The sequence below is a fragment of the Pogona vitticeps genome, chromosome 3 (genome assembly GCF_051106095.1).
Source record: "Pogona vitticeps strain Pit_001003342236 chromosome 3, PviZW2.1, whole genome shotgun sequence".
NCBI classification, from domain to species: Eukaryota; Metazoa; Chordata; class Lepidosauria; order Squamata; family Agamidae; genus Pogona; species Pogona vitticeps.
In genome coordinates this window covers 115606045-115631105 of record NC_135785.1, presented here as the reverse complement: position 1 = coordinate 115631105, position 25061 = coordinate 115606045, and the positions used below count along the sequence as shown (strand labels likewise).

At 38.6% G+C, this 25061-nt stretch overlaps 1 protein-coding gene and 1 non-coding gene across 25 annotated transcripts in view; both read right to left on the bottom strand.

Moving 5' to 3' along the window:
* USP54 (ubiquitin specific peptidase 54) overlaps positions 1 to 25061 on the bottom strand; it is a 136123-nt gene that overhangs the window by 107547 nt on the left and 3515 nt on the right. For 4 of the 24 annotated variants that reach the window (XR_013543892.1, XM_078391126.1, XM_072994954.2 and 1 more), the window contains exon 1: positions 4040 to 4390. The exons of 16 other annotated variants lie outside the window; for them this stretch is intronic. The gene's annotated coding sequence lies outside the window, so the exon portion shown is untranslated. Of the gene's footprint in view, positions 1 to 4039; positions 4391 to 25061 lie in introns of those variants that run through there. 4 more of the 24 variants (XM_020791252.3, XM_078391129.1, XM_078391132.1 and 1 more) reach the window with 2 other exon arrangements.
* Positions 16609 to 16774, bottom strand: LOC140706156 (U1 spliceosomal RNA). Its single transcript, XR_012085862.2, has one exon. It is a non-coding gene; the product is annotated as a U1 spliceosomal RNA (small nuclear RNA).

Sequence of the window (25061 nt, the reverse complement as noted above, 5' to 3'; positions counted from 1 at the left end):
TTTGAGTTAAGAACTGAAAAAAAAACACGTGGGAGGCAGGGAAAATGCAAAATTTGAACTTTCAGTTAACTGTTGGCCAGTGAAAAGGGTGTCTGTCTGCTTCCTCACTCCTCCCAGCATTTAGAGAGTGGATTGGGAGACAGTCTTCAGACTGCCTGGTACTGTACTGCCTGGACTGTATTTTCCCTGCCTTCCCTGAACCTTTCTTGACCTAAGAAAAAAAGAAACAAAATATCCCCCTCTAGTGGTCGAAGGCGGAATAGCAGCTTCCCATTAGTTTCTATGGACGGAAAAGAGCAGATACGGATCAAATGGTTTTCAATGCATTCCTATGGGAAATGCAGATTTGACCTGAGAACTTTTTGACTTGAGAACCGCCTTCCAATACGGATTAAGTTCTCAAGTCAAGACCCCACTGTAACTTGAAACAGGACTTTCAAAGTGGTAGCTTGTATGTCAGAATTGAAATGGTGAAGTATTTTAAGTCCTGTGTAGTTCAATCTTGTCTTGTGTTGTTTCACTTCTTGTCTTACATAATCATTCTGTCTCATTTTTTCTTACAAAGCTGTTTCTGACAGTACACTGTTATCTGTGTATCAAGTAAGAGAGGAATCACCAGAGAAAAACATAAATGTGCTGGAACAATTTTCTCCAGTTATGGGGAGATAATGTCAGAAGCCTAGTATAACACAATATATTATATGTCTTAGCTCATAAATCCTACGAGGCAACAAATGGTCTAATCCACATCAAGCAAAGGTTTCTCAACTGAAAAGTTATATTTGAGAAGTGACAAAGAACTCCATTTTCAACCCAAACACATAAATTACAGCCAGTGTGTATGACTTTAATACAGACAGAAATACAGCTCACAAATCAGCATTTGAGAACTGCCAGCTGTATTTAGACAAGCGGAAACAAGCAGCAGTATATTATAATTACTTTACATCATCTCTGTGCAAGGATATCTGCTGGACTGAAGGTTGAGGAGACAACTTTCATCCTTTTTGTTTTCCCTACTACATGTCGGTTACAGAGCCAGAAACTGACCAAGCAACTTCAGGAGCATCTTTAGTTTGTGGTCATTATTTTTATTCTGCTGCCTTGGCAATTAATAAATCTCAAGGTGGTCATCCACCCCTCCCAAAATAAAGCTGTAGTACATAGGACTCTCTACATATTGCTGGGGTTTGAATGTGTATGGATGGAAACCTAGTCTGATTGACTGGTATGCTGACTGGCTGTAGAGATACAGTCAGAGATGCAGAGAATGTCTGCATGAGAAAGGAATTCAGTTCAGTTTTATTTGAGTTCAGTTTAGAGAGAAATCTAAGAGCTGCAAGGTACTTAGTTAAGAACTGTGCTGAGAAAGATCTGATTTTGTGGAAGTATGTTTTCATTAGGACTTGTCCCAAAGCAAGCAGTCATCCATTTCTCTATACTATAAAGAACTCTGTTTAAACAATAAAGAAATAAGTAAATATTATTTTGGCTGTACAGTATAATAAAACTTAAAAGTGTGCAATATTAAACCTTATTATTTTAAAAACAATCTTTTAAAAAAATTACAAATATGGTTTATTTTTGGAAACAGGTGTCACAAAATACCACTGTCAAGCAATGGTGTTTAGGGTGGCTGCCATTTGATGTCTTCACACACTAGGTACAGGAAGGTATGGTAATCACCACATAACAGTACAACCTTTGACATGTCTTACTACAGAATTTTTTTAAAGTGGAGATGGTCAAATAGAAACTTCTTCTATTTTACCGGGTTTTCATTATGCTCGCTAAATTTATTTTCTGGTTTAAAGTCAAGCAATCCAACTTTCCCATTTTTGCTCAGAGAATTCTACAATAACTAGATACTTATAAAAAGATTGTTCTCCAAATATCTCTGACTATCTCACATGTTCCACTGCATAACTGTTTGAACAATCATAAGAATCATATTCATCCTCATACCATATGGATGATTTATCTTGAATAAAATGCTCAACTCCTTCACTTTCAACAACACAGTCCAGAACTATCTCAGGGGTTCTTAACCTTTTCTTTACTACAGAAACTCTTTAAATATATTTTGTTGCCACTAAGACTTAACTCAAGATTGAAAACCCTAAAGTGAATCAACTATTTAAAGTTTCTCATGAGGGTTCTCATTGACAAAACATTCATTGCCTTAATGGTGACGCTTTTCAAGATGACTGGAAGAAGCTTCACTTTACTTTGAAAAGGATGCACCCTCAGTCAACAGCATCAGGTATTTTACATTTCAAATTCTGAGGCTCAGCCAAAATGTACTGTTATAAAGTTCACTATAATAATATTGAAAAATCACTTTACCTGACAATAACCAAATGGTTCAACCCCCAGCAATATGTAGCAGAAATCAAAGAAGAAACACCATCACAAAGTCCATTTGAACACTCACTCACACTGACACTGACTGACTCTGACTCTCTCTTCCTATGGCTTCTGAAAGACTGCACAGTAGCAGGAGATGTCACATGCTGTCACTCATTAACTTGCATGTTCTCAGTGTGCAGAAATATCAGTTATTTGCTCTTGAAAAGTTGCTTTCATAACCAATTTTTACTTTTGTTTGTTTTTAATGGAGGCAGTAGGTTAGAAAAGTCAGGTTTTACAGAAACAAGCAAAGGAAATAAAGATTTTGTTCTATACTTTCTTTTCTCTCTTGCTTTCTTTCATTTATTCATTCTTTCTTTCCATTTCTTCAAGCCTTCACAGACCCCTCTGTAAAGACACTATGACCCCCTGAGGAACTGCAGACCACAGGTTAAGCACCTATGCACCATCCTTATCAGCAGCCACAGAAACCAGACCATAGATGTGGAAGTCATATTTTTCTTCTTCTAATTACTATGCTATCAGAACAGTTCATCAAATTCCCTTCAGATCAACAGTCAGAAACCTTCAGCAAAACTCTTCTATCCAAGGAATCAGGTAACAAGGATGAATTATTCACCTCCTGTTTTCTCATGTGCTGTTCAAACTGAACAGCTCACACAGGAACACAACTCAGCTACTCCTTGATACTCTAGGCCTGTTTCTGCCTGTATGTCAGTATTTTATTGCATATGACAACTTTTCTTATCAAAAATATACAAAAATCCTCCTGTGAAACAGCAAACAAATGAGGTCCGTGTTTCCACCCAATCATGCATCTCTCTCTATAAACCCAAGTGACAATAATCCTTCAGTCAAAAGTAAACATTTCACTCCCTTCTGAAACATAAATAATCAAAGTGAACAGAATCTAGTAAAGCTACATCTTACAACTCTAACATTTCTAAATGCTGCTTTAATGTAACTTTGGTTTTACATTGCATTTCTATGCTTCTTAGCAATGAAAACCTTAAATTCTTAGCTTCCATATTTAGAAGTGTAATAAGTCTGCTGAGGCCTACTCGTTCCTCAAGGAGAAGGGAGTCGCATGAGTGGCTAACAAATCAGTATGAGATTTACTATTAGTTAACAGCATATTAAAAAACTCTCTCTTCATCTTTCCTTTCATGTAGAAAAATTTAGCATTGCACTACATTACCATCACATTACAACAATTATATCTGGATCTTAAAACAGGGTTATAAATAGAGATTTTTCACATAGAGATATAAACAATTAACAACTAACTTTATCTTGCATGCATGATTTATGATTGCAAGCCTGAAATTAAAAACCAAGATTCAGCAAGCAGTGGCTTGGGACTGAGAACATTTATCATTGACTATTATAAATGCTACAGCACTGCCTCCATGTATAGGAGGAAAAATGCATCAGTAAACCATACAGCATGCTTATTTCTAAGAAGAAAGGACACACACAATGTGATTAGAATAAACCTCTGAAATGTTGCACTGGATATTAGTCCCATTAAAAAGAAAATCTTTTTCAAACCAAGCTGTATCTTTCCTCAGAGCTCTGTTAAAAATCATGGTGTTCGTATCACCTTCACATAGCAATTGGTTCCTGAAAACGGCAGATAGATTACTTCAGCAACATTTTTAATACTTACAAGCTGCCTGTGTTCTATCCATGTTTTATTTTTCCCAGCTAGATATCTGCAATTAGGAAATCATTCCCTCTTCTGCATCTGTGTCTCCCAAGCAGGTCTACTTAGAAAGATGACATCATTGCTACAGACATGCACCTGATTCTCAGGGAACTGCCCCTCCTCCAACAAGCAGGTCATTTTTTTTAAAGTGACAGTCAGAGACCGCCCTTGCCAGTGTGTTCTCAGCACTGCAGAACACACTCCCATAATCATTCAATTTCTGCATTTTTCCTGCTCTGCTTCGTCCAGCCAGAATTTAAATTGCTCTCTCAGCAGAAACAACAGCAAAGACATTTGATTTATTGCTGAAATGCAGGTCAGAATTCACAACTCCTCCAAAATGAACAATAATCAAAAGCAGCAGTACTTAATTGCATTATTCTGCTCCAAACATGCCCAAGATATAACACACAAGGCATAAACACAAGACGTGTTCCTTCTCATACAATTGCTACACAAGTGTCCTTTCTCAACCCTACTATCATTATTGCAGCATATCCCTATCCTACTAACATTGTTGAAATTTATAAATACGAAAAACAGCCACAATTCAGCAAACAAACAAAACCAATAAACCAGATTTCCATTTTCTTGAGACAGCTGACCACGGCAGGGTATATGTAGCCTTGCTAGGCTTCCAGAAAACACCCGAAAACTAAAAATCCAAGATCCTTCCTCTGAGCAAACCACCCAAATTGGAAGCAATGGCCGTCTGCCTGCAGGATGGGGAAGATGACGGTGGACTACCTCCTTCCAGCCAATACATTGCTAGATATAGTATATATTGTTACTGTATCACAGCATTTCTTCTTTCAGGACACCTTAATTTTTGTATGAAAACAACTGCCATGGATAGGGGAAAGACTATCGAATAGTGACAGCAATTTGGCCTGGAAGAAAAGAGGTGGAGGTATGAACAGACCTGAAACAATAGCACACTCCTACTATACTTCATGTTGGACTGGCTTCTGCTAATCAGTGGGGCTAAGAAGGGATGAAATCCAGTCTTGATTAACAGTCGTAGCCCAGCCTGCCTCCTGAGAAATGTTAGTCCAGGTGAGGGAGAGGGCAAAGACAATAGGCACAAAGAAAAAGGGAGAGGGAGGAAAAAGAAATCACCATGATTTAAATGGGGTTACCTCCAGAACTACAGAATTATAGGGACGTGGTGGCGCTGCGGTTAAACCGCAGAAGCCTCTGTGCTGCAGGGTCAGAAGACCAGCTGTTGTAAGATTGAATCCATGCGCCAGAGTGAGCTCCAGCCACTTTGTCCCAGCTCCTCACCAACCTAGCAGTTCGAAAGCATGCAAATGTGAGTAGATAAATAGGTACCCCCTCGGTGGGAAGGTGACAGCATTCCGTGCCTAAGTCACGCTAGCCACGTGACAACGGAAACTGTCTTCGGACAAATACTGCCTCTATGGCTTGGAGACAGGCATAAGCACCGGCCCCTAGGGTCGGACACGACTGACTAAATGTCAAGGGGAACCTTTACCTTTACCTTTTATCCCCAGAACTAGTTGTATACCTCAGTCAGTTGGAGTACCTCGGGTTGGGACTTTCATTCCCCACTGTTTCTCCTGAAAGCAGACAGCCTGTGTAATCTTGGGGAAATTGAGTAGTCTCATGAGTGCCTCTGGGACTGGAAAACAACTTCTCAGTACTTTATACCTAGGCAACTCTGACAAGGGTCACTTGATAGTACAGTACATTCTTCTTATTGTTTTCCCAGAACATATTCTGCCTTGCCTTGTTCACTATGCATAATCCACTTTTTATTATAGACAGATACTACAAATCTTTCAATAGCAGTTTTATTAGGGGGGATACATGTTGGAACTTCTTTCAGCAGAAATGATTTCAAATACTTTAATTTCCTTTTTTTCTTGTGTTGTAGTATAGAACGTTAGAGAATACTTGACTAAAACTGAAAGTAGGTTTGCTGGTCTTTCACTTTTTTTTAACATAGCATGTTGTAAGGTCCAAAGGATCTTTTCTACTAGATATCAGGCACAGTGTCACTGTATTGGTACAAGTACAGTATGTTTATTTGGCAGGCATGTACATTTCTAGTAAGATGCACAATCTTAATTTTTTTTAAAAAAATCAGCAGCTCCTGTGTTGGTAATACCAGCTACATAAATGGCAACTGCTCAGACATTCATTTCAATGATTTTTAGTGCAATTATTTCAATGTGGTGAGCACCACGTATGATCAAAAATATCTTCACCATGACTATTACAAATGTTCCACCAGGTTATTTAACCGAAGTACTTGGTCTAGTACAGGAACAGGAACACACTGTGGATATATGAGTGGTATATAAATACATGAAATACATGAAATGTATTAAATACATTTGTTGAACTGTAACTTTATCTACAGTTATTGAATGCTTTGTTGTGGGAGCATAATGTGTACTTTCCAGAAGAGGTATTAATACACTAAGCACAGGTAGTGCAAATGCTGGTTGCAAATAAGCTGTCCATGAGATAAGAGTCACATTTGTTGAGCTCTAGGTTCTTATATACCTCGCCCCAATTTTTAATCTCTTTTCTAATTTAGTGAATAGACTAGGAACTTTGGGTCTTAGGGTCCTGTTTTAGAAGATACAATTGGACTGGCTTTTGTCAAGGAAGCTGGATGTAGATACTAGCATTTGAAGCAAGCAGTGAGTACAGTGGTACCTCGATTTACGAACATCTCTACTTACAAACATTTCAAGTTACGACCAGCTCCGGCTGCAAAATTTTGCTTTTACTTGTGACCGGAGTGTCCACTTATGAACAGAAAAAGGCAAGGGGAAAAGGCGAGAAATTCTAACTGCTGACTGTAGGTGGCAACAAGGCTGCTTCTTTGCAGCTCTTTCACTCCAGCAGTTAGAGAGTGTGCGTTGTCATTGGAGGCTTGGGATTTCCTGCTTCTGAGAGCCTGTGTGAGTGTGTTTGTAGGGAGGCTTCACGCTGCCTTGTAAGGTAAGGTGCTCTTTTCAGCATTTTAAAAACTGTTCTGGATGTTTTTGCAACGTGGATTTCAGCTTGGGGGTTATGTTTCTGTGCTGTGATGGGTCTTGGGGGGTTGTTTTTTGGGTTTTCCCCCCATTTCTGATGGGTCCTGGGGGGTTTGCTTGCTTTGGGAGATTCCCCATTTCCAATAGGCCTTGGGGGGTCCTTTGTTTTTTGGCTTCCGCCCATTTCTAATGGATCCTGGGGGTTTTGGTTGCTTTTGGGGGGATTCCCTATTTCTGGTGGGTCCTGCATGCTTCCCTTGCTTTTTCCTTTGTTTCCTTTGAATTTCCGATCTGGCCCCTTTGTTCTCTGTGCATTTCCGATCTGCTCCGTTTGTTTTCTGTGCATTTCCAATGGGTCTTGCATGCTTGATTGCTTTTCTCCCCCCCCCCCCTTTGGCCAGAAGGGATTAATCACGTTTCCAATGAGTCTTGCAGTGATTTTTTTTTGGTGATTTTTTTCTTTGGCCGGAACAGATTAATAGCATTCCAATGCATTCCTATGGGAAATGGTGCTTCGAGTTATGACCATTTCGAGTTACGTCCATCTTCTGGAAGGGATTATGTTCATAAGTGGAGGCAGCACTGTAATGTCTTTCTTCTTCTGCATATGCTTACCAGTGACTGAGCCATCAGCCATTTCTTGAATTTCCACTATTACCAACTACATTAAGGAAATGCAGAAACCAAGAAACTGAGCTAAAGTTACATCCTACATTACCAACAGAAGCATAGCAGATAGTTTGTTTGCTCTGTCTGTAGGAGTGGCAACTACTACAATCACAGAAAACAGAGGGTAAGAACAAGATTTCACTTCTTGCTTCTTCACATATGCTTAAGATGGTATTTAAATACCATTAACAATTTATTTACAAAGGTACACCGTTAACAGAGTTTATTTGACTGTATTTCTTCTATGGTCTGCTGGAAATATATGATCCATTCAATAGTGAACTAATGTAGACTTCCAGAATTATGTCCCCAAATATATTTGCTAATTCATTATGATCTGCTAGGTGAGTTCTGGAGTCCAGGACACTAAAGGCTTCCCTGGTTACAGTACTCCAGTAAAAGAATGATCTCCCCTTGGAGGTCTGCTTGGCATTGACATTACCCTTCTCTTGGTACCAAGTTACAATCTGGCTACTTACTGAGGTATCTGGAACCTAGAGAGATTACAGCTTGGTTTTAAATCTCCTGGACTACAGATTTTATTTTTATTTTTTTGACATTATTCTACATTACTTGAAAAAGTAATGTAATGGATTTTATCCTGAGATCTAATAAATAAAAGTTTCTAAACACAGGATGAAAAGGACTTGGCTGCACTAGGAAACAGAAAAGCATAAACAGGATGGAATAGAAATAAACTCATGCTTATCCAGAGTAATTTCTATATTTCAGATTCAGCAGTGAAGACAATCTTATCATTCTTTCTCGGGGGTACCGCTTAATGCAAATCATATCAAAAATGCTAGTGCTCTACTAAAAAGCATTAAGTACAAGGAATCCAGGTATCCATGATCCTCCCAGTCTTTCACACTGCCCATTCCCCACAAAAAACTACATTCAATTTACCACTACATATTGGAATCTAACTGCAGGCATCGTGGCAAGGAAATATTATTCCTTGGCATTCTAAACAAAGCCAAATATTTATTCCAAAATAGTTGTATGAAAAGAAGACAAATTTACCTTCCATTCCCTTGCACTACAGTATTTACAACAAAAATCTAGATGCTGCCCTTTCTTACTACACCTTGTAAACATACGATAAATTAATGATTCTGCTTATTTTCAGCTTTGGTCCTAAAAAAGAAAGTGTTATTTTGACACTGAGCCCTAGGACATGTAATTTAGAACAACATTGACTTCTCAATTACAATCAAGGGATAAACAATACATTTCAGTCAATTCTATTAACATTGCACATCATGGAAAGAAAAAGTCTTCTTGGCAGATGACAACTACATGAATTGCTGCAAAATTATGAGATTATTGCCTATCATGAGTAAGTCTCACACTATCTGTACAAACCTACTGGTTGAAAATAACAGGTAAAGAAGCAGCATCATTAAGCCAGTGTGCAGAGAAAATTAACAAGCCAAGACTCGGCTGAAAAAAGAAGCCTAATTCTGTACTGAGTACACACAATAATCTAACCTCAACAGTGCCTATTAAATTGTACAGAATTCACAACAAATGTTACAGCTAAAAAGGTCTCCAGATTTTTCCTTCCAATAAAGGACAGCAGAAAAGTTGTCCAAACAGGAATGATTATACTATTAAGTGGAAATCATTGTGAGATGAACTATTTCAAATGGTAAATAACCTAACAAAATCATTAATTTTCTGATATAACTGTAAAACTTATCTAAATAATAATTATTTAAAAACATGAACATTAAAAATCTTCATCTAGTTTATAAATATTAAAATGTACAATACAGAAAATCATGATTTAAACTGAGTCTTACTGACTAAGCTGTGACTGAAATCAATTTCATTTAAATCAAATCCACCCTGCTAATGAAATGTGAAAAAGATTTGAACATCAAGTTAAATTAAAAAAAAAAAAATTCTGATAATTAAGAAAGCAAATGAATCAATATTATAATGCCATCATATACAAATCTATGGGACAGCCACACTTAGAATGATGTGTACTCCTCTCTTTGCTCCATTTATAAAAGTGTTTTGTAGAATCTGACAGCATGCAGAAGACAACCACCTGGCAGATACCCTTTGATTTGTATTCCTGCACTGAGCAGGGGGTTGGACTCAGTGGCCTTATATGCCCCTTCCAACTTCATGTTTCTATGAAAAGGGCAACTGTTATTCAACAAGTTGAAGTCAGAGCCAAAACAAAACATTTGCCCCTTCTGTGTTGCATGAGGATGCAAGATATCTGGCTTCAAATTCCTGATGGCCATGGGAACTCCCTGGATAACCACCAGTCCTTGAACACCGCACAGGGCTCAACCATACATGGGAAAATAACTCCAGTTATACAGATTATTTTAATCTCTCCCTTGTATCAATACATTTTTTTCAGTGGTAACATGGTATATATATTGGCGGGAGTATTTACATTGTTTTGCACTGCGTCTTTACATTTCTTTCTATTTGAATCGTTATAACAGGCTGCACTGCTCTTTAATTTTGAATTGTTTCATTTTCTCTACCATTTGTTTAGGCATTCAGGCCTCCATTTGTCCATTTTTCAAATTACAAAAATGATATATTGATAAAGCAGTATGAGTTTTCTCCTCCTCCCCTTTCCTCTTCCCTCCTTTACTCACTCATCCCTTTTGCTTACTTCCCTGCATACCTCTTCAGTTCTTGTCTTTCATTTTTCTTTCTCCCTTTGAACTGTGTGGGGAAGAGGAAGCAGGTTTTAAAAGACTTGTGAAGTATTGTGAAGAGCAGGGTTTTAAAAAGAGAGGAGACACTTGCTTTAGTTTAATTTGAAACATGGTGGATAAAAAGCAATGTGTTTTCAAAAAATCCATTTAAATTGTAACTTAAATTTTAAAAATGATAACGTTTTAAAAATTTAAATCATGATTTATATTGTGATTTAAACTGATTTAAATCAAAGCCACCCTAATTTGAAATGTCAGTGAATACAAACAGTTCTACTGACAAATAGTGCCAATAAAAAGCTATAGACAGCACTATTAAATTATGTCCATTTAAGAAATTACAGCAAAGTAGGTATATAATTGTCCACATTTATTTGTCTGCTGAACTTGAAAAAAATAATTTCCATTTTTAAATTTCTCTTCTGAACAGAAATAAGATCTGATTTGGTTCCAGTAAATTGGGTTGAACATTAAATAAAGCAGAACAGTTTAAAACAGCTTTTTACCTCAGTGGCAACATTATTGTATCAGTCATACAGGTTGCTGCAACTGATATTAATATTATTTTATTCAAGCTTATATTAATTTTTAATTTTTTATTTAGTATCTTTAGAGAAATTCATCACAAGAACTATGAATTTATTTCACAAGTAATGACAGCAGTGGGCTCCCTGTTAATGGTTTTAAGATAATGCTGGACTTGGCCATATGGTTGGGTTTATGCAGTGATCCCCAAGGACTTCTTACAGAAATCTTCACTATTTAAGAAACTGTTGCTATATTTAACCTTCAATCTACTCAAATTCAGAACGGATAGCCTCAAAGTGTTGTTAAAAGCACATAAAGCATGTTGCTTACACCAGACTCCATTTGTGATTTGAGATGAAGCAGCATATGGATGATTTAAGGGACTGGAAACAAGATGCTTTCCCATGGTTTAACTCAAGACAAAGTTTTCTTTGAGGAGGGAAAAACTGTTAACAGCTATAAGCAATGAACTGTTATCCTCACCGGAAATAAACTCTTAATACTTTCATAATAACCTTCTCATTTGTTGGGGAAACTGACCACTTCCAAATTTCACAAAACTGTTGTTTTCACCCCAGACCAACAAGTGTCAAAGATTACATTAAGAAAAACAAAAATAGAACTATCTTAAAAGATAATGGGAGATTTCGATATTTGTTTTTTAATCAGTTACCTATATAAGAAATCAAGCTTGTTTGGAAGGTTTCAGGCTATCTCCAATTCGGCCACAGATGAAATCCTGACCCTCTTAGCTCTAGCAAAGTTTATACATAATGTGCTGTGACATCATTATCTTCCAGCTGACAAATCAGTTTGGACAATTATACAGTTTACACACCTACTTGGACATACAGTAAGGACACAGATCATAAGCAAGAAGAGGGAGTTTCACAAACAAAAATAATCATATTTTATTTTTATGTTTAATGTTCTGCGTTTTTAGTCCCACAGACCTCCCAACCCAAGACAATTTATAAATTAAAACAATGACACATCATAATCAGCAAAGCCTTGGAGCATCAATTAAAAATGATACCATGTTAAAACTAGGTAAAAAACAAACTGTAGATCCCATTAGCCCATCCAAAGGTCTCCCTAAAACTGGGTTAGACAATTTTGACAGGTCTGAGATCAAATTGTTGCTTCTGGATCTCCTGTGGACACCAGACCTGAAAATAGTTCGAAAAGTTCAAGAAAATGAGGGAAATTCCCACCCCAAAATAAAACCATAAATATACAGACTGCTACTTCTAGTTTGATTGAATTGACTGAATTGTTCCCTACTTATGCCAAAGTTAGATCGTAGCATAAATATGGAGTTACATGATGCACAGCCATTAATGATTCATTTTACCAGTAGCAGTGTAACTGCGGTTCAGTTGCTGGGAAGCTTCTGTTTTTGTTGCTCCGGTGTTTCAATAGATTCATTAGCAGTACAGTATGTGGCATGTGTGTACAATTCTATCAATACTTTTTCAAAGCAAATTCACTTGGGAAGTAACACAGCCCTGGATGGGGAAGCTGAGTCCATTGAGTGCAATGTATTGCTTCCAGAGGCACCAGCACAACATAGGAAATTCTACCCATCAAGAAACACAACCCAACATATCAATATATGTTTTTTAAAAAATAAAGTGAAGGGACTGCAGTGCCACTTAAAACAAGATAGAAAATAAATTGGTAACACAGCATAGCCAACCATAACTATTCAAATGGAAGAAAATGAACTGCTAACATTAAAACACATTGGGACATTCATTCAGGTATATATACCATGTGACCGCGATGCATTACAACAAAGATATGAAAAATTTCGTTAGAAGTGGGTAATATTTCCCTGGAGTGACTGTGACCTTAATTAACAGAATGGTTGATTTAACTGAAACCCCTCCCGCTTGTACTGTGTTAATTGAATCAATCTACCATTTGAAATGCTATTTGACTGACATAATATTTTTCTTGTTTAAACTATTTGAACTATTTAAGTCATTCACTAGAGCATCTAGAATAAAAGTAAGACAATTCAGAAAATAAAGAAATCAAAAAATCCATGAATTTTATTTATATGTTTAAAGCAATGTGAAATTATTATTAGAAAGAATAAGAATAAACATGAAAGAATAACTGCTTTTTAAAACACCTGTATTCTTAAAAGATAATCTTGTAAGATACCTAACCATAAAGATAAATAAACATTTGAAATAAGCTTTATAAGCATAACTATGATCCATTTTATAAAGTATCTTCCTCTGTAACTGATTAAGGGAAAAATTAAGTGTTTTTTTAAAAAAAAAAAAAAATAGGCCAGCCACAATACTCACCACACTGCTGAAATCAAACTTTTCCCCTCCTTCTTTCTTGTTAAAGTAAAATAACAATCCGCTTAAAACAAATTACAGGGAAGTTTAAAAATTACTTTAAAATAGTTTCCCAATATTTCAATATAGTAGTAACAGGAATGAATATAAGCCCAGAGACACTAATTGTTGAAATATACTCAAGCAATGTTACTAAATTACCTTACAGAAGTTAAAGAAAGAAGTGCCATACAAGTGATTATCAATTTACTAACATTAGCTGGGATTGTTCTGGCAAAACAGTGACAGATTTCTGAGACCTGTAACACCTGTCTTCCTCTCTGATAGAAGTGATAACTAGAGAAAAACACAGACTGATGATCTTACACTGCGTACAGGAAAGCATAAGAAGAGGGGACAGCAGGTGCCATGATGAGATCTGAGCTGGTAACAAATGGTTAAGAAAGGTGTTCTGGAGTTCTAGTTAGAAGATCAATGAAAACAACAACTCAGTGAATGGCTGCTAATAAAAAGCAAATTCCATTTTGAGACTTATTAGAGTAACTGAAAAGGGATCTGCCAATGCTCTTATATAAATCTATGGTGTAACCATGTTGAGAATACTGTACTGTGTACCGCTGGGGTTCTCATACCTGGATACTAGTGTAGAAAAAGGCACAGAAAATGCTACTAAAACAATAAAAAACCCTATAACAACTTCCCTGGGAAGAAAATTAACAACTTTAGGGGTTGTTTAACTTTGGGGGGGGGGGGGAAGGTAAAGGTTTTTAATCATCCTGATAATGACGGTTTTTGGAAACTGAAGATTTTCTCCATCACATGGCCTCCAACAACTTTCCCACAATGAAAGAGATGCCAAGGGAACCTTGGGATCTTCGGCAACGGGAGTGTTAATGGGAAATTTTTACTTTTGAAAAACTACTGTAACAGGTAATGTCATGAGTCTAAATTCTGCTGCTGGATTTCAGCCAATATTATATAAATCATGTGGAGTGTAAGAAAGTGGATAGGGAGAAAGTTTTTCTCCTAGTCTCACAATACCCACTCTCATTTCAATTCTTCCCAGAATATTTAGATTTCAGTTTTATATTCTTTCAGTGTAGCAAGATTAGTTACAAAGAAATTCATTTATAGCTACTCAAAATTCTCTTCCAATAGGGAGTCTCCTTACTGCAATTAACCACACAAACCATACATTGCATTAATCACATGATGGATTTTACATGGGGTGTGTGTGTGTGTGTGTGTGTGTGTGTGTGTGTGTACGCGTGTGTAAAAAACATGCTAGAACAACAGAATTTTGTATATCTTGTTTGCTCAACCACAGCCAGTTATTCGTGACATATGATTAATATAGCACAATCTTATGCACATTTAATCAGAAATAAATTCCAGTGTTTGTTGGGGGAAAGCTATTAGATGAAGAGCCTGGCGGAAAAAAAAGAAAAAGTCAACTGTGCCAACTGAATATGCTACTCACATAGAGGCAATGTGAAGCACTTATGTGAATTATATCCGATGGTAAGAGTTAATACACAGCTATGCCAAAGAAAGTTATTTAAAGGAATAAGTATGTATTCAATTCCAATAACTTTTTTTCATCCATTCATATCCCAACTTTCCTCCAAGGAAATCAAGGCAGTGTACATCATCCCCTTCCTTAGATTTGCAGTGAATGCAATCTGCTCACAACAATTAATGCATATTATTTTGACTTTGTAATTAGAACACAGAAAGTTGGATGCATTCATGGTCTTGTACTGTTTGACTACAACATTGGTAGCCGCCTAGAGTGGCCTTGTAGGCCAGATGGGCGGGGTATAAATCAAATCAAATCAATCAATCAATCAAACAATCAATAAAATATACACATCACTAAAGCAATGTGTGGAGCAGAATGTTCGATGGACCATCAGTTACTCATCTCCAAAAGAAGCATTCAGATGAAACAGCCAAAATATCCACAAATAAAACAGCCATAAAAGATGTTAAACGTCTACAAACTTAGTAAAAAGGGATGCAGCTTGATACCAGAGACAAAATTAAATGCTAGTATAGATCAAATTTCAGCTGAAAGCAGGTGTTGACAATCACTGGAAAACTCTGTATCTGCCACTACCAGAGAAACTCTTGGACTTTAGAAATGTGTCCATCAGGATTAGTTTGATGAGAATAATGAGGACATCACAAAACTTCCTGAACAAAAACATCCACTACATAAATTACATCAACAAATCACTTGCCAATAAAGCTGATTTCAACAAAATTTGTCATAAGAGATGCAGAACTCATGACTCATCAGGAAGGTAGAAGACAATCAGGACTTTGCTGATTGTAGAGAAACCAAGAAATTCTTTAAAGCGGACTAAACCATCTACAGTCCCAACTTGCGCACAATCCTCTTCTTCAACCCTAACTGCTCAATATTCATCATGGAGAAGTCACAGATTTGGCAGAGACGGGCTGTGTATTTTCAAAATGTGTTGTACAGACCATCTGAAATTAGTGATGAGTTAATTAGCAGGCTGCTACAAGTGTCAATCAACTATTTCACAGACCTCTGCCCATGCAATCTCAGTCTCTGGAAGAAATTCTCCAAAGAAAAAGTCTCAAGAGTAGATGCAATTCCAGTGCATTTTATACAGGTACCATGTTTCCCTGAAAATAAGACAAGGTCTCATATTAATTTTTCCTCCAAAAAACACATTAGGGCTTATTTTCAAGGGATATTTTATTTTACAGTCATGTCATCTTCTAGTTGCTGCACAATGGTGGAGGGTGGGGTTTCACTTAACTATAATATGCAAGCTTATGTTGTTGACAACAGTATCCTCTTTGATCCTCTTCCTGTTACAAATACAGTGGTGCCTCACTAGACGATTGCCTCGCAAAACGAGGAATTCGCTAGACAATGACTTTTTTGAGCAATGTTGTGCTTCACAAAACGATTGTTCCTATGGGCAATTTTCACCAGACGATGTTTGGGTCCTTGCCTCGCAAGACAGGGTTTTTTTTAACACCCTGTTTCGCAAGACAGTTTTCCCCCCAATTGGAACACATTAATTACATAAGACCTACTTAAAAAAGTGGGGGAGAAAGTGTATGCTGCTGGCTTTCCAGGAAAAACAGCAGCATGCACTTTCTCCCCCACTTTCTGGGATAAAAAACGTAGGTCTTATGTAATTAATGTGCTTCAATAGGGGGGGACCCATCTTGCAAACCATCACCACTGGGGCTATGGCTGCAAATTTAAATAGTAGAGAATGGTAAAAACAGCCAGGAACCAAAGGGTAAAGAGACTGTAAAAAAACAAAAACAAATCACAAACATAATGTCCCCATTAACACAAATTATGTAGTTAAGTTCCCCACATTTGGGGAAATCACAGGGGTCAACAGCACACCCAAAATGCAATGGATGAGCCTCTCCCTAGGAAAACTATTTTTACAAAATGGTATTTCCCCTACAATGACGTGGTGGCGCTGTGGGCTAAACCGCAGAAGCCTGTGCTGCAGTGTCAGAAGACCAAGCAGTCGTAAGATCGAATCCACGCGACGGAGTGAGCGCCCGTTGCTTGTCCCAGCTCCCGCCAACCTAGCGGTTCGAAAGCATGCAAATGCGAGTAGATAAATAGGTACCATCTCGGTGGGAAGGTAAACAGCGTTCCGTGTCTAAATCACACTGGCCATGTGACCACGGAAAGATTGTCTTCGGACAAACGCTGGCTCTATGGCTTGAAGAGCGGGATGAGCGCCGCCCCCTAAAGTTGGACACGACTGGACAAAAATTGTCAAGGGGAACCTTTAACTTTACCTATTTCCCCTACAAGGTATGAGTTAGAATGGCCCTTGCATCTCCTACCCCCTTCTGTCCCCTAACCCCCCAAGGTACCTGTGCACTAGAGGATTGTGGGAGGAACACCTAGCCCAATGGGGGTCCCGCAGGGCCCAAAACACTGAGGAGCTCTCTTGGTCTCTGGCAGGACTGGGGCTGTGCAGCCCTGTACTGAGTGGGAGGTGCAGCCAGGGGGTCACCATGACTTGGGGGGTCAAGGGACAGAAGGGGGTTTGACTCCTTTTACCTTCTTTTTCTCTCCAGCAGCAAAGAAACTATTTCTTTGTTGCTGGAGAGAAAAAGAGGGGGAAGGCTATCTGAGAACCACTGAATTTCCAAAGGCAGTCTGCAGGCCCTAACAAAAATCTCATTTTGCAGTGTATGACAGCTTATTTGCTGATGACTGTGCTCTTCATGCAACCACATCTTTGGATACTGTATCTAGTCCTGAACTATTCGCCTCCACCTGTAACAATTTCAGCCTGTATATAAATACAGTACTGGTAAGACTGTGGTGATGTACCAATGTGCTCCAGGTATATCTACTGAGGAACCTATTTGAAAGGTATGAACATCTCCTTACTGCTGTGTTGCCAGCTCATGTTGCCAGCACTTTCTCCTGCTGCATTCCCACAGATAATAAAGTACTGTAATGTCAGATAATAAAGTACTGTAATGTCAGGAGCCTCTAAAGCCAGCATGGCCTTTAATTCTCTGTTGAACTGACATGGAATGAATGTTTCTGTTGCACTGAAGATGTACTGTTGTTTTATCCCCTCTATGGAATAGAGATTTAAACCATCTAACAATGCCATGCAAGAAAGCTCAGTCATTTTCATCTTATCTATCATTAGAGAATTCTCAACATAAAATAACAGGTAAAGTCTGTAACACTGAAGTCTTGAAGCAAAACAGGTAAGAAGCATTTTTGCTGTCTTAAAACAATAACTTCAGAGGGCTGACAATGTCATCAGGATGTCAAACAACAATATCCCAAAATATATTTTCTATGAGATCTTGTTGCAGGTGCTGAATTGCAGAGTGGACAAAAGGAAGAATTCAAGGATGAGCTGAAGATAATATTGAAAGAATTTAATGCTGACCATGTCCATTGGGATCCTCTCACTCAAGACCAAAATGAAATGTCATCAAACAAAGGTCTAACGAACTTGAAATTAAAAAAAATCAATCACACAAAGAAAGACATGAGAAAGCAAGGGGGCAAAATTTTGACAACTGAAAGAGCCTAGGATCAGCTAACCTGCCCCCACTGTTTTTGTATCATCCAGGTTCATATTGGGCTATAGTTGCATGCTAGTTAGTTACATGGATATGCATGTAACTAGCCGAATACAGTGGTGCCTCGCTTAGCGTCTTAGTGACGCTATTTTTGCGATCGCAAAATCGATCACTTTGCGATGGTCCCTATGGGGATTTTTCACTTTGCGATGATCGCGGGGAAGCGATCATGGCAAAGTGACCTTTTTTGCACAGCTGATCGGTGATTACAAAATGGCCGCCCACTGTGTTGCCTCGTTTTAGAGGCACCGAAAATGGCCACCCCCATGGAGGATTTTTCTTACAGGTGAGTTTTTAAGCCCACAGTAACGCATTAAACGTGTTTTAATGCATTTCTATGGGCTTTTAAAAATCACTTAGCGATGAAATCGCTTAGCAACGTTTTTTCCTGCACGGATTAATGTCACTAAGCGAGGCACCACTGTATGTGCTACATACTACTGCTCAAACTAACTAGCCCAATATGTCCACACAATACTAGTTACCATGTTTCCTCGAAAATAAGACAGGGTCTTATATTAATTTTTGCTCCAAAAAATACATTAGGGCTTATTTTCAGGGGATGTTTTATTTTACAGTCATATCATCTTCTGGTTGCTGCACAATGCTGCAAAAAGGTGGAGGGCGGGGTTTCACTTAACTAGGGCTTATTTTTGGGGTACGGCTTATATTACGAGCATCCTGAAAAATCATACTAGGACTTATTTTCAGGTTAGGTCTTATTTTTGGGAAAACAGGGTAGTTAGAGCAGTAATACTTAGCACATATTGGGCTAGCACATATTGCGCTACTAGCCCAATGTGTGCTATGTGTTATTGTTCAAACTAACTAGCCCAATATGTCAATTTGCTACTGCTCAAATTTAAATGCTCACTTCTCTTTTTTACCCCTAAAGGGGGGAAAATCTTAAGCCACTGACTCCACTGAAATCAGGAAAACATACTAGAAAAAAATTTGAGCAAATATATCATAATTTGTGGAACAGGAGGTATTACAACACATCTTCCTTGGGTGAATGTGTAGGAGCAAACATAATCTTAGATATAGCTGAATCCACCCACAGGAGAGCTCGTTTCACTCTATGTCTGTACTATGAAATGATGTTTTACAGCTTAACAGCTTATTGAACAGCTTTGCAAATAAAGTATAAAAATGTTTTGACACTTGTACATCAAAATTCTTCACACCTAAGTCAATTTATTTCCTTCTAGCAGCACCTTGATCCCACTTGTCAGTCACTTTAACATGCCATTTTGTGTGTCCCATATTCCTTTTTCTTTTTTACTATCCTACAAAGATAATCTAACATACACATTTTTATTGACTATTGCTTAAAAAGTCTGCTAATTACTTTGATTAAATCCACCAAACTACAGTCTGTACAAAGTATCCTTAACAATAACTGAGGTGGTCTCACCTGGGTCAGTATGTTGAGGCATCACCATGGGCTACTTAAAGTGGAGGGTTTTTTTTTCTTCTCATGACATGCCCGAGCCAGTGTAGACGTCGCTGTTTCAGTAATGTATACATGCTTAAATTCCAGCTCATTTTAGGACTACTCTATTTGGAACTTTGTCCAACCAGGTGATACCAAAAATGCATCTGAGACAAAACATAGGGAACATGTTCAACTTTCTCTTCTGCCTCTACTCACAGGAGGCACATCAAACTCCCATCCTCTCTGGCTGTGCAGCCAGATACTTAAACCACAGAGCTATCTAGTCTTTTTATAACATCATACCTGAATTCTATAATGGCATTCAAATATATTTTCAAATTAAAAGTGTATCCACTGGGGCACCTCATGCCCAGTTATATGTCCTTTATCCCCTTCCATCCATGACTAGAAGTCAATGCCCAAAGGGAAAAAAGAAGGTAGATGCAGTTGCTGAGAATTAGAGGAACTGCTGAGCAATAAACATCTAATGTTCTGCTACCTAGGTGTAGTCCCCTAACTAAATCTACACCACTGGTTCCCAACCTTGGGTAACCCATATGTTCTTGGACTGCAACTCCCAGAAGCCTTCACCACTAGCTCTGCTGGCCAAGGTTTCTGGGAGTTGCAGTCCAAGTAGTTACCCAAGATGGGAACCAATGATTCTAGGGAGATACTACAATCAATAGTATCAAAAGCCATAGAGAAGTTCAAGAGCATTAGTGTGGTCACAAATACCCTGCCCCTCCTGAAGTACAGATAATAAATCCATTAGGACAATGAATGCAGCTTTAATATCAAAATCAGACACAAGGTGGAGTTGTGTAGCAGAACCATATGATATGGTTGTTTGTTCCAACAGGCTTTGGGGGCCAACTGTTGCTCTTTGTGAACTGAGGACACACCTAAAACTCTTCTGCACCTGCACACTACAAGGAAATGTTGACAGTGACAAGTGATTTGTCTCAGGGAAATCAGAGTTGTAATTTCTCATTTCACCATTGCTAAGCTTTTGAGTAAACCCAGACACCTACTGAACACAATTTGAAGGCTCCTGTCAAACAGAATGTAAATAGCTATTATTTATATCTCTGCCATCTTTGGTTAGGAACCTGCTGAAGTTTCTCATACATTCTAAGGCAGTACCTTCAAAATTTCATAAACCCAATGTACATTGTTAACTTTTTAATATCCTTTTATCCAGATCATTTACCATTCTAAACACTCCATTTATATCCAACCACTAGCCTCACAGACACCTTGAACTCTATGCATAACACCAAATAATTCAATACATAGGACACAACTAGATGCACTTACGTTGGGCTAATTATCAGCTTTCATCCCAAGCATACCACAAAATCAACTGACTGCAGCCAAGTCTTTAGATACAATCGCATCTGCTGAGACCCATTAGAGACTCTAAACTCATAGATCTACAAAAGGCATTTCTCAGACTGTGATACCCACCCAATATAATTAGCAAACAAATTAAATGGGTAAGAGAAATACTCAGAAGCAACCTACTGCAAAAAAGATCCAAAAGAGAAAATGACCAAACACCATTAGTTCTCACCTTCAGCCTACAACTGACAGCATTCACAGGTGTAAAAACATAAGAAGAGAGCTGCTGGATCAGGCCAAGGGCCCATCTAGTCCAGCTTCCTGCATCTCACAGTAGCCCACCAGATGCCTCTGGGAGCACATGAGACAACTAGATACCCCTCCAATGCATCTGACATTTGGAGATATCTTCCTTCTAAGCTTGGAGATTGTACTTCCCCATCGTGGCTCTTCATAGTGGAGAGTTCTGACTAAATGCGATCCACCTGGAGCAGGAAGTGGCAAACCACTCCAGTATCTTTGCCAAGAACACCCCATGATCAGAAACAAAAGGCTAAAAGATATGACACTGGAAAATGGGCCCCTTAGGTCAGAAGGCGTCCAACATGTTACTGAGGAAGAGCGGAGGACAAAGACAAGTAGCTCCAGAGCTAATGAAGTGGTTGGGCCAAAGCTGAAAGGACGCTCAGCTGCGGACGCACCTGGAAAGTCCATCGCTGCAAAGAAAAATACTGCATAGGAACCTAGAATGTAAGATCTATGAACTTTGGTAAGCTGGATGGGGTCAAACAGGAGATGCCAAGAATTAATATTGACATCCTGGGCGTTAGTGAACTAAAATGGATGGTAATGGGCTAATTCAATTCAGACGATTATCATATCTACTATTGTGGGCAAGAATCACGTAGAAGAAATGGAGTAGCCCTCATAGTCAACAAAAGAGTGGGAAAAGCTGGAGTGGGATACAATCTCAAAAATGATAGAATGATTTCAATATGAATCCAAGGCAGACCTTTCAACATCACAGTAATCCAAGTTTATGCACCAACTACCGATGCTGAAGAGGCTGAAATTGACCAATTCTATGAAGACTTACAACACCTTCTAGAACTGAAACCAAAGAAAGATGTTCTTTTCATTATAGGGGATTGGAATGCTAAAGTAGGGAGTCAAGAGATAAAAGGAAAAACAGATATGTTTGGCCTTGGAATTTAAAAATGAAGCAGGGCAAAGGCTAATAGAGTTTTGTCAAGAGAACAATCTGGTCATTACAAACACTCTTTTCCAACAACACAAGAGGCAACTCTACACATGGACATCACCAGATGGGCAATACCGAAATCAGATTGATTATGTTCTCTGCAGCCAAAGATGGAGAAGCTCTATACAGTCAGCAAAAACAAGACCTGGAGCTCATTGTGGCTCTGATCATCAGCTTCTTATAGCAAAATTCAAGCTTAACCTGAAGAAAGGAGGAAAAACCACTGGGCTAGTCAGGTATAATCTAAACCAAATCCCTTATGAATACACAGTGGAAGTGAAGAACAGATTTAAGGAACTAGACTTGGTGAACTAAGTGCCTGAAGAACAGGATGGAGGCTTGTAACATTGTACAGGAGCCAGCAACAAAAAACATCCTAAAGAAAAGGAAATGCAAGAAAGCAAAGTGGCTGTCCAACAAGGCCTTACAAATAGCAGAGAAGAGAAGGGAAACAAAATGCAAGGGAGATAGGGAAAGTTACAGGAAATTGAATGTAGACTTCCAAAGAATAGCAAGGAGAGATAAGAGGGCCTTCTTAAATGAACAGTGCAGAGAAATAAGAGGAAAAGAATAGAAAGGGAAAAACCAGAAATCTGTTCAAGAAAATTGGAGATATTAAAGGAACATTTTGTGCAAAGATGGACATGATAAAGGACAAAAATGGGAGGGACCTAACAGAAGCAAAAGGCATCAAGAAGAGGTGGCAAGAATACACAGAGGAATTATACCAGAAAGATTTGGATGCCCTGGACAACCCAAATAGTGTGGCTGCTAACCTTGAGCCAGACATCCTGGAGAGTGAAGTCAAGTGGCCTCAGAAAGCATGGCTAACAACAAGGCCAGTGGAGGTGATGGCATTCCAGTGGAACTATTTAAAATCTTAAAAGACGATGTTGTTAAGGTGCTACACTCAATATGCCAACAAGTTTGGAAAACTCAGCAGTGGCCAGAGGACTGGAAAAGATCAGTCTACATCCCAATCCCAAAGAACGGCAGTGCCAAAAATTGCACCACCTACCGTACAATTCCACTCATTTCACACACTAGAAAGTTTATGCTCCAAACCATACAAGGTAATCTTCAGCAGTATGTGGACCGAGAACTCCCAGAAGTACAAGCTGGATTTCGAAGGGGCAGAGGAATTAGAGACCAAATTGCTAACATGCACTGGATTGTGGAGAAAGCCAGAGAGTTCCAGAAAAACATCTACTTCTGCTTCATTGACTACGCAAAAGTCTTTGACTGTGTGGACCACAACAAACTATGGCAAGTTCTTAAAGAAATGGGAGTGCCTGATCACCTTATCTATCTCTTGAGAAGTCTATATACGGGACAGGAAGCAACAGTTAGAACTGGATATGGAAGAACTGATTGGTTCAAAATTGGTAAAGGAGTATGACAAGGCTGTATATTGTCCTCCTGCTTATTTAACTCATATGCAGAATACATCATGCAAAAGGCAGGACTGGATGAATCCCAAGCCAGAATTAAGATTGCTGGACAACTTCAGATATGCAGATGATACCACTTTGATGGCAGAAAGTGAGGAGGAATTAAAGAATCTCTTAATAAGGGTGAAAGAGGACAGTGTAAAAAAAATGGTCTGAAGCTCAACATCAAACAAACTAAGATCAGGGCCACTGGTCTCATCACCTCCTGGCAAATAGAAGGGGAAGATATGGAGGCAGGGACAGATTTTACTTTCTTGGGTTCCATGATCACTGCAAATGGTGACAGCAGCCATGAAATTAAAAGATGCCTGCTTCTTAGGAGGAAAGCGATGACAAACCTAGACAGCATCTTAAAAAGCAGAGACATCACCTTGCCAACAAAGTTCCACGTAGTCAAAGCTATGGTTTTTCCAGTAAGATTTATGTGATCTGAAGAGAAACCACAGTATATGGCAGTATATGATCAGAGAAGAGCATTTATGTTAGCTCGCCTCAATATCTTCCCTTCAGCGGTTCATGCAGGCCGATTCGCTAAGATCCCCCGTACAAATAGGCTCTGCTTTTTCTGTCATACCCTCCCAGATTCCCTGGACCATATTTTATTTCATTGCCCGGCGCATTCATCTCTGAGAAAGCTGTTTCTCGAACCGTGGCTTTCTCTTTTGCCCAACTCCCTATCCTTTTTCCTGAATGATTCTTGCCCGTGGATTACATCTGCCGTTGCAAGATATCTTTTGGAAATTTCCAATTTAACCCATTACCTATGATACTATTTGTTGAGTGTATCTCCTATTTTACGTTTACTCTGATCATCGCTTGGCTTGTACCTATGTTTTGTTGTTGTCCGTTTATATGCCAATAAAGGTTTCGAAATCGGTTTTTCCAGTAGCGATATATGGAAGTGAGAGCTGGACCATAAAGAAAGCTGACCGCCGAAGAACTGATGCTTTTGAATTGTGGTGCTGGAGGAGACCCTTGAGAGTCCCCTGGACTGCAAGGAGAACAAACCTATCAATTCTAAAGGAAATCAACCCTGAGTGCTCACTGGAAGGACAGATCCTGAAGCTGAGGCTCCAGTACTTTGGCCATCTCATGAGAAGACTCCCTGGAAAAGACCCTAATGTTGGGAAAGTGTGAAGA